Below are 11,005 nucleotides of genomic sequence, written 5' to 3' on the forward strand. Positions count from 1 at the left end.
CATGGTCACTAGAAGGCCAGATGGCAAGCTCGATGAAGTTAAAAATAACGTCAAGAGGACAAGGAAAACGGCTACGGGCGATTTACTTCTTGAACTCAAGGGGGGTGGAAAGGCCAACAGCAAAAAGTTGACTGAGGATTTGTGCCAGGTCCTGGGCCAACAAGCTTCAGTTCGAGCTGCCGGAGCAGAGGCATGGCTTGAAATGCGAAACCTCGACCACCTAGCAACAGAAGACGAAATAAAAAAGGCAATGCAATTGAAAATTGGCGATGTTGCAGGGCAAGTGACTATAAGGGGCCTGCGTAAGTCCTTCAGAGGCAAACAGATGGCCATTCTAAGTATGCCGCGTACTATAGCAGCTACGCTGCTAAAAGAAGGCTCTATACAAGTTGGCTGGGACATGTGTTCGATTCGCGAGAGGCATGCCCAAAAAAGATGCTACAAGTGCCTATGCTTCGGGCACAAAGCAGAAAATTGCACTAGTGCCATAGACCGCACAAACTGGTGTCTTAGATGCGGGCAGACCGATCACAAAGCAGCCGCATGCAACAACAAGCCAGTCTGCTTTAACTGCGTAGACGCAAAACGCACGGATGCGAGCCACTACACTGGTAGTCGCCGTTGCCCACTGGTAACCGCAGGTGAGCAAGTCGCCAGTAAGAAATGATGAAGATTTTACAACTAAATCTAAATCACTGCGGGGCGGCGCAAGATCTCTTGGCGCAAACTATACGCGAACTAAACGTGGATGTGGCAGTTATAAGCGAGCCTTATAAGACGAGAACTGGATGTTTTTGGGCTGCGGATAGAACATCTAAGGCAGTCATATGGACCTGCAGTAGTAGAGCGCCGGCCGCAGAGTCTGTATATTCCTCTGACGGCTTTGTGTGCGCAAAACTAGGCGATATTTGGCTATATAGCTGCTACCTACCACCTAGCCTCAGTTTGGAAGAGTTTGAACGTAGACTCGACAACCTCGCTGCGCACGCAAGGGGTAAAAGAAAAGTCGTTATTGCTGGAGACTTTAATGCATGGTCCCATGAATGGGGAAGCAGCTCAACAAATGCACGAGGACGCAGCCTGCTTGAAGCTTTTGCCATACTAGATCTGGCGATTTTAAATACAGGTACAAGCTACACTTTTACCAGAGCGGACTACGGGTCAGTAATTGATGTGACTTTTGCCAGCAGCCAGATTGCAAGCGCCATACAGTGGGAGCTAAGCAGCCACTACACTGCCAGCGACCACATGGCCATTATTTGTAATATTGGCAGTCGAGCCCAACAAGCAGCAGTGCAAGAAAAACGAAAAATGTACAGAGTTGATGCGCTAAACCCTGAAGTATTCGCATCATCACTAGTGATCCCAGAACTAACTGGAGATGCCAACAAGCATGCAGAAATGATCATGGAATCTGTAGCTGCAGCTTGCGATTGCAGCATGCCCATCCGCAGGGCTCATAGCAGACACCATCCCCATGTATACTGGTGGACCAACAATATCGCCGAGGCCCGGAAAAAATGCCTGCGCGCAAGACGCGCGTACCAAAGAGCGCGAGGTAGCATCACCTCTCCACATCTCGGGGATGAATTTGCAAGCAGACGCCGCGAACTAAAACGCGCTATAAAGGAGAGCAAACGCCGTTGCTTCCTTCAATTATGCGATGAAGCGTCGAGCGACATTTGGGGCATGGCGTATAAAATAACCGTCAAAAAGCTGAAAGCAGTCAGACCCGCTGCACCAAGCGAGGGCCACATGGCGAACATAGTGCAAACGCTCTTTCCCGATACCTCATATATGGCTCCCAGGGAAATGCTGCAAATGGATCACACTGATCACATAAGTGTCAGCACAGATGAGCTACTAGCGGCTGTTGCACAAATGCATGACCAAAAAGCGCCCGGTCCGGACGCGATCCCCAACAAAGCGCTTAAACTAGCAGTGCGACTCCAGCCTGAAAAGTTTACCCAGGTGTACTCCAAATGCTTTGAGGAATGCATTTTCCCAGACATTTGGAAAGAACAAGATCTAGTGCTAATACCAAAGCCAAACAAACCGCAAGATGATCCGTCTGCATACAGACCACTCTGCATGTTAGACTCTGCAGCCAAACTGCTAGAAAAACTCATCTGCACGAGACTGGAGAGTGCGATTGCTGTAGCTGGTAATCTCTCGCCGATGCAATTCGGGTTTCGCAAGGCCAAATCAACAATACACGCATTGGCAACAGTTGTTGAAATAGCTAAAAAAGCAATTGAAGGCCAGCGATGGAAAAACGGTGGTAAAAAATACTGCCTAGTAACCACACTTGATGTGAAAAATGCCTTCAACACAGCTAACTGGAGTCGCATTATCGAGGCTCTAAGTATGTTCCACGTGCCTATCCCGCTCATTGCCTTAATAAAGGATTATTTCCGTAATCGCAAGCTACGATATAGCACAAGTAGTGGCGATCGATTGCATGAAGTACGAGGTGGAGTTCCACAGGGCTCGGTGCTTGGCCCGATCTTGTGGAATGCTATGTATGACGGCATCCTACGAATAAGCCTCCCGACTGACTGCCATATCATCGGTTTTGCAGACGACGTGGCTCTCATAGTGGTGGCAAAGCAGCTCGCAGAAGCAGAAGAAAAGACGGTCATATCGATTGGCCTAGCAAAACAGTGGCTCGCGAACGCAGGACTGGAACTTGCAGACCAGAAAACGGAAGCAGTTCTCATCAGCAGCAGAAAAACGGTGGAGCAGGCAAAAATTGTGCTAGACACATGCACAATCCATTCATCTAGAGCAATCCGGTACTTAGGTGTTTTCTTGGATACACGCCTCTGTTTCCGAGAACACATGGGGCACGCGAGTGCAAGAGCGGCTGAACTGGGAAGATCCCTGAGCCGAATCATGCTCAACACACGAGGCCCGGGACAATCTCAACGACTATTACTGATGAACGTCGTCAGGTCGACCATGCTCTACGGCGCGCCAGTATGGGCTGACGCGATGCAAACGAAGTCATACAGACGAGGATTAGAGGCAACATACCGTCTTGGGGCTCTTCGCGTATGCCGTGGCTTCCGCACAATTTCGGATGACGCGGCTCTTGTAATATCAAGTATGGTCCCAATAGACTTACTTGCTAAAGAAGCGCAAAACATTTTTAGAAGTAGGCAGAGTGCGGAATGGTCACCTTCAGCCAGACGGGTGGCAACTGCAGAAGCCAGGCGATCAAGCCTAGCAGAATGGCAATCACGATGGGCAGCATCGCAGAAGGGCAGATGGACTTTCAAGCTTATCCCGGACTTACATACATGGGTAAACAGGCGACACGGCGAAGTCACTTTCGAACTGACCCAGCTCCTTAGCGGCCATGGATGTTTCAGGTCATACCTGCTCCGATTTGGACGCGAGTCCAGTTCGGAATGCACCATGTGTAGACAAGGCATACAAGAAAGCCCTGAACATGTGATTTTTTACTGCATGAGGTTTACCAACGAGAGGCAAAGGCTAACGGCAGTCTTTGGAGAAGAGCCCACACCTTCCAACCTGGTAAAATTGATGGTCACATCCCAATTGGCGTGGTCGGCGGTGTGCACATATGCTGCATCAACGATGAGCAAACTGCGAGAGCTGGAGAGAGAGCGCAATACTGGAGGGGCATAGGCAGCCCACTACAGACCTGCGAAGCAATACCACAAGGCAGTCCCGCAGGATCCCTGTAGTAAAACTAATTCTTCTTTTCATTTCCTCTTCCTGTCTATATCTTTTGTCACTTTGTATATAATTTTGTTTCCTACCTTAAATATAAATAAATGAATTAAAAAAAAAAAAAAAAAAAAAAAAAAAAAAAACACACACACACACACACACACACACACACAGTGGGGTACCTTCTCCACTCAACCAGTCGCGCTCCCATCCTCCATCCCCCATACCCCATCCCCCCGACCATCCATTCCATCAACATATTTAAGCTGCCGCAGAGACAAGTGCCGAAATCCGCCCGAACTGACTGTTCCTTTTCCTTTATTTTTTTTTTTTATTTATTTTATTTCATTTTCTTTTTTATACACTTGCGAAAAAACAAAAACAAAAAAAACAAGAACACGGGGTATATCCATTATGGTCAGATGGAAATATATTCCCAGCCAACATATATTTTGTTAGAAATTTATGTATATTTCGTCATTTATCCAATTTCCAAAAAAAAAAGTGAAAATTGCAGCAAAGATTTTTAACTTATGGCTAAGTGAAGCTTTCTCTTTCTCCCCCTTTCACCCTCTCTCTCTCTTTGTCTCCTTCTCTCTCGCTGTTTCTCAAATTTTATTTTGAAAGTATTTGGAAAATATTGTGCCGAGTTTTAAACATTTTTGAAACTGAACTTCATTAGGTCTTTAAATTGAATACTGAATTAAATTAAACTAAAATGCCAAATGCAATGCATAAAATGAAGATAAAAAGTGGCAAAAGAAAGGGTATAGAGATTTCGTCATGACTGAAGTCGGCTAGTAACGTTGGTATCTTTTTTTTTTTGCTTATTATCCTTTTTGGTGCTTTTTGGCGCGTGCCAGTGCTTATAGATAAAATATATATACAAAATTCTATAGATATACTAAATTATGGAAATATGTATAAGCAAGTCGCTCGTATGAGGTCAGTTAAAAATGGGTTAGACTAAACATAATATACATAAGTATATATGCATACAATGTAGGCATTGATATTCCTTGTATTAATTAGTTTTTACTAATGCTAAACATTTCGCAAATAGTATAAGTTTATGTATGCAAAATAAATGAAACCAATGTGTTCTCAATTTTTGTTGAAAATTTCGTGTCTGTCAGTCAATAACAATTAAATTCGATTTCACCTTTATGTTCAGAATGGTGTTCATATTTATATGCATGAGGAAAAACTTTTATGTTGTAAGCACTTGAAAGGACTACACAATAATCAATTTACTATTTATTTTGAATGTGAGTCCATCATTGGATTCGGCAAATAGCAGTAAATATTCAGAGTACTCGAATGCGTTTTCGAATGATTTAATCCATGGATATATCATACATGTTGGACTGGGCCAGAATCAGAATTCCGTAGATATAAGTAGTCCCGTTTAGATTTATATTTAGTTGTATGGTAATAGGCTTTATTTTAGATTATAATTAGGTTTTAGTAACTATAAATTGATTGAATTGAATGGTAAATGCTTCGTCTTTAGGTTTTTAATGAAAGCGTCGTTTCTCATTTCTCATTTATCTTAATCTTCTTCTTCTTATCTTTATCTTCTTTACTTCTTGTACACGTCTTCTCGTCGTTGGCTCGTCTTAAAAAGTGTTCTTCCTCGTCGTCTCGTAGCAACATTGCCACATCGTCGTTTTGTGGATCGCTTGCCACATCGTCTTTAATGGATCGCTTGCCACGTCGTCGTTTAACAGCTGTTCTGAGGTGTTTTGGTCATTCGGCGTTACCAACCTAACCCCACATACATATACATATGTATATATCGATATATTACAAATTCGGAGCCTAAACTCTCCCCCTCAAGTCGACAATGATTCATTCCTTTTGATTTATTTAAAGTTTCTATAAGTTTATTAAAATAAGTACTCAAAACTGAAATAAACATAGTTCCATATGTAGTTCTATATATCATATAGCTCCCATACAAACGTCAAAGTCACGAACATTGACTTTTCTCAATAACTTCGTTATTTTTTGAGCTGTTGGCGTGAAATTAAATATTTATGAATTTATTACACTAACAAACGACTGTGCCAATTTGATCAAGATCGGGTGACTATATCATATAGCTCCCATAGGACCGATCGGTCGAAAACAGTGACTTTGGTCAATAACTTCGTTACTTTTAAACAATTGCCATAAAAATTTATATTTCTCAGTTTAGCATAACTATTAATGACTGGCCAATTTTGATTAAGATCGGGTGACTATATCAAATAGCTCCCATAGGAACAATCGGTGGTGAACAGTGACTTTGATCACTATCTTCCTTATTTCCTAAGCCGTTTTTCGCAAACATTAGACCTTTTACAGAAAAAACTTTGACGCGGTCAAAGTTAGACCCGGCCCTCTGGTTTTATTCTGTGTTGGTTTCTTCTGTCTACAGTTCGTGCCTGTGAATTTTATGTAGAAATCCTACCGATCGGCCAATCAAGTTTTATAAAGTTCCTTCTGGATTTGATCGGCAGTTGCAGTTTTCGGGCGCAGCGACCTTGCCCTCATATTGCAACCAACAAGAGAATCTCTTCGTGATGACTCACTAGCTTTATAATGTGTAGACAACCTATTGAGGTATCGGCTTATGATTGGTCTTTACGATTAGCCGATATGTCAACTTAATGATTATCTTAGCATTCTTCATGACTGTCTGACCATCCGAAAATATGATTATTTGCCTGCAACTGCCTCACCAGGTTAGGAGATTGGTGTAAAGTAGATTCTAGCACCTTATAAAGATCACAAAAAGATTTGAGTGTGACAACTTGTTGCCATGAAATGCCGCTATGGTCGGCGATGGTTTTCAAATTAACTGTGTGTGTTACCTTTTGGTTAGTTTGAATTGGGCTGGCTTACTTTGGAGTCCGTTAACTTTGTTGATTAACCGCTTGTGCAATGTTTTTATTCCATTTGCACATGTGTTTTAATTTGATTCAACCTCCACAGTTGCTGCTCCATTTAGGCACTCCCCCCGTCCTCCCCTGACGCTCATCCGCCCTGTCCCCTGTCTGTCTGCCATTTTTTTGGGCACTCTGCGGTCGGGCATTTTATTCATATGCACACAAACAACAACACAACGCGACAGAAACACAACGACAGCAATTTGCCACCGCAAACTGGGGGTATGTTAAATATGCAACGTGGCCACAGTTTTCAGAAAGCCACAAAATAAATTGACCAATCTGGTGTACATTATTCTATTTTGCATGCTCCTCCTTCAAATGTACTCCGTCCATGCACCCCCACACCCCCACATCTCCGCACACCACACCGCCTACCATACACACCCCCAACCACCCTGTCATGGTCTCTCTTCTCTGGTCCCTCGATGAAGTCGTGTGCGCGACAAATATACAAAAAATTTTAATGAAGCAATATCCTGTTGTTGTTCCCATACTAAAAACAACAACAATAATAAAAACACAAACACACAGCAGCAGGAACAAAAGGACACACAGATTTTCATCTACAAAATGTTTGGGATGTGGAAATGCTCGAGGGAAATTCTAAATTGAAAATTTTGTTTGGATTTCAAACTGCTTTTGATTAGAAACAATTGCCATAGCTGTATATCCTTCTCTCTCTGTCTCTCTATATATTAAGGTCCTATTTTTATGTTCATATAAACACTTTTTTTTCGATCATTTTAAAAATCGGTATTAACCGTAAAATATATAGAGATTTGGACTAATTTTGGTTTTAGCTTTTTATAATCCATAAGTTCTAGTAGTATTCAGTGTTCTATATTATTATAATTATCCACATGATTATCCTGAATGTTGTTACTATAGCTGTCACATGCTGCGTATACGGTATTGTTGGCTAACGCGCCGTTTGCCATCAAAAAAAGCAATTTAAATCCTTAAGAGGGAAGAAGAATGAAGAATCGGTTATCAATATGGTTATTATCGGCATATAAAAGGGGGTCACAGTTTAGTTTAATTGCACAATAATAAAAGTCTTCGTTTTTTGCAGTGTTGTTACTTAATATTAGATACTTGATAATTATTTCATTCTTAGATACAGTTCCTGCGCTTTAAGAGGGCTTTCTGGATCCGTCGCTTGTTTCTATCATTGAAAATCAATTTTTCAATGGTCATTCTTTTACGCAAACATACAGTCTAAACCAATCAGGTAAAATGAAACTTGTCAAATTTTAACCGATTTTGTATACGATTTTAATATCTCCTTTGAGTACTTTAAAATTCCAATGTTAGTCATGCTTTTCATCAAGTTTCTTTTAAAACGAGACAAAAATGTCAAAGAACAGCAAAGTATTCAGATTCATGAAGCTCCAATAAAGTAAATTCTTGGAATATTCGAAAAATGCATGTCATAATATTCAAGTTAAAATGAGTGTTTTAAAAAAATGCGATTTTGTTGGGATTTACCATTATGACATCGGTCAGAAATTGGTCAAAAATACAGTCAAAGCCATTATCTTCGCGAATCTGTTTGATTGATCTTTTAGTTTGCATTCAAAATACATAAACTTATATTTTGATCTAAAGAAAAGGCTAATTACTAGACCATTTGTAACTTAAATATTAATATATGTATATAGCATGTGGTAATTTTTACAATATCTATTGATTATGTGGGAAAAGTGGAACAACAAATAATCTCAAAAAGACCCAAAGAAATGTAATTTTTTCCACTATTTACTCTATTTAACTTATTGTGTATAATATTCTCTAGAAATCCACGGGGTACTTGTATTAAAATCACTCATAAAAATGTCCTTAGAGATAAATAAAATTTCTTTGGGAATTCTTTGAGAAGTTTCGCACTAAATTCCCCTTGGATAATTAAGAGAAGAATTTTGGGCAATGCTAAAAACTAACTTGCTTAATGGAATTCTTTTCCTGAGGGATGCAGCGCCATTGTTTTCTTTTGCCTTTTCATCTTTTTGGCATTTAAGCCAATTACTTTTGTTTTGTAACAAACAAATGGTTTCGTTAGTTAAAAAAACAACGAAAATCGAATATAAATGAAAGAAAGAACAATATATAAACCAGAGGAACGGGGCTAACTTTGACCGCGTCAAAGTTTGTATACCCTTGCAAGTTTTTTGTGTAAATGGTCTAATGTTTGCGAAAAGGCGGCTTAGGAAATAACGAAGTTATTGATCGAAGTCACTGTTCACCACCGATTGTTCCTATGGGAGCTATATGATATAGTCACCCGATCTTGATCAAATTTGGCACAGTCATTAATAGTTATGGTAAACTGTGATATATAAATTTTTATGACGATTGCTTCAAAAGTAACGAAGTTATTGACAAAAGTCACTGTTTTCGACCGATCGTTCCTATGGGAGCTATATGATATAGTAACCCGATCTTGATCAAATTTGGCACAGACGTTTACAGGCGTAATAAACTCCAAAATATTAAATTTCACGACAATAGCTCTGAAAATCCGTCCGTCCGTCTGGATCAACGCAAACTCCTCCTAGACCGTAAGAGCTACAGAGCTGAAATTTGGCATGTAGACTTGTATATACTGCAGGCGTTGTATATCTCGGATTCAGCCGGATCGGACCACTATATCATATAGCTCCCATACAAACAGCAAAGTCACGAACAGTGGCATGTAGGCTTGTATATACTGCAGGCGTTGTATATCTCGGATTCAGCCGGATCGGACCACTATATCATATAGCTCCCATACAAACAGCAAAGTCACGAACAGTGACTTTTCTTAATAACTTCGTTATTTTCTGAGCTATTGTCGTGAAATTTAATATTGGTGAGTTAATTACACATATAAACGACTGTGCCAAATTTGATCAAGATCGGGTGACTATATCATATAGCTCCCATAGGAACGATCTTTCGAAAACAGTGACTTTTGTCAATAACTTCGTTACTTTTGCCGCGATTGCTTTCAAATTAAACATTTGTTAGTTTAATATATCTGTTAATGACTGTGCCAAATTTGATAAGGATCGGGTAACTATATCATATAGCTCCCATAGGAACAATCGGTGGAAAACAGTGACTTTGATCAATATCTTCGTTATTTCCTATGTAGGCCGTTCTTTCGGAAACATTAGCCTTTTTAGCTTAACCGTTTTTCCACTTTGATGGCTATAGGTAAGAAAAAAGTTACCAAAAAAGTTGCAAGGGTATACAAACTTTGACGCGGTCGAAGTTAGCCCCGGCCCTCTGGTTTTAAATTGGTCTTGCACCTGCTCAGTTTTTTAAATGAAGTGTGGTAGTGCCGTAACTAATGTAGAAATAATGGTTTCGAAAAGTAATTTTTATTATTAAGATGTCTAGTTTGGACCTATATTTTGAGTTGTGTGGAATTCGTTTCGAAGAATATTTGTTTTTTGTTTTATTTATTAACTATATTGGGATGCGTTCTTAATATTGGTCAAGTGCTTGTCTCATTATACAAGTTTTTTTTTGTTTTGTTTTTGGTTTTTGTGTGTGTTTTTTTTTCTATATATTCTATATCGTTTCGGTTTTGTCCAAAAATAAAGTGCGTTTTTGGGAGCGACAGCAGCCGCGACAAATGACATCGCCTTTGCTCAGTCTCTGTGTCCGTCTGCGTCTCCGTCTCCTTCTCTGTCTTCGTAGCTCCGTTTTGCGTTTCCTTCGTCTCGGTTTCTGTAGGCTTTTTTTTTCTTCTTCTAAATTTATGTAAGTTTTATTTATAATTTTGTTTGGCCGTATTTTGTTGTTTCTGTTGTTGCATTTCGCATGTGTCGCTTGGTTGCATTTTGCGTTTTGTCTATTTATAAGCATCATGCTCATACCACACACGTGTTGTTGTTGTTCTTTTTGTGTGTTTTTTTCTTCTTTTCCATACCCTTGCAAAAAGGGTACATAGATTTTTCTTTTTAATGTTTAACTTCACCGTTTAAAGATCAAAAACTGCAAGTTCAATTATAAAGAAAGACACATATAAATATTAAACTGAATTAGTCCTCTAGTATGACTGATTAATTATGGAGGGCATAGGGGAAGTGTATTTAAATGTCACTGGGATTAGAGTTAATCTGCACCTTGTTTTTTTTTTTTTGCATTCGCTGCATCTTTTTCAACGAATTTCGAAAAAATGCAACGCAAATCTAATTGATGTACGCAACAAAGCCATGAAAAGTGGTGACTCGATGCTAAGTATTTCATTAGCTAGCAGGATACTATGTTGTTTTTGTTTGTTATCCTGTATTTAAGTGCAGCCAATCGCCGCGTTTCTTCGAGACGAATGTGGGAATTGGATACGGAAGGAAAAAGTTCGCGAGCTCAAGTGTTATCCCTAT

Source organism: Drosophila willistoni, assembly GCF_018902025.1.
Source record: "Drosophila willistoni isolate 14030-0811.24 chromosome XL unlocalized genomic scaffold, UCI_dwil_1.1 Seg142, whole genome shotgun sequence".
NCBI classification, from domain to species: domain Eukaryota; kingdom Metazoa; phylum Arthropoda; class Insecta; order Diptera; family Drosophilidae; genus Drosophila; species Drosophila willistoni.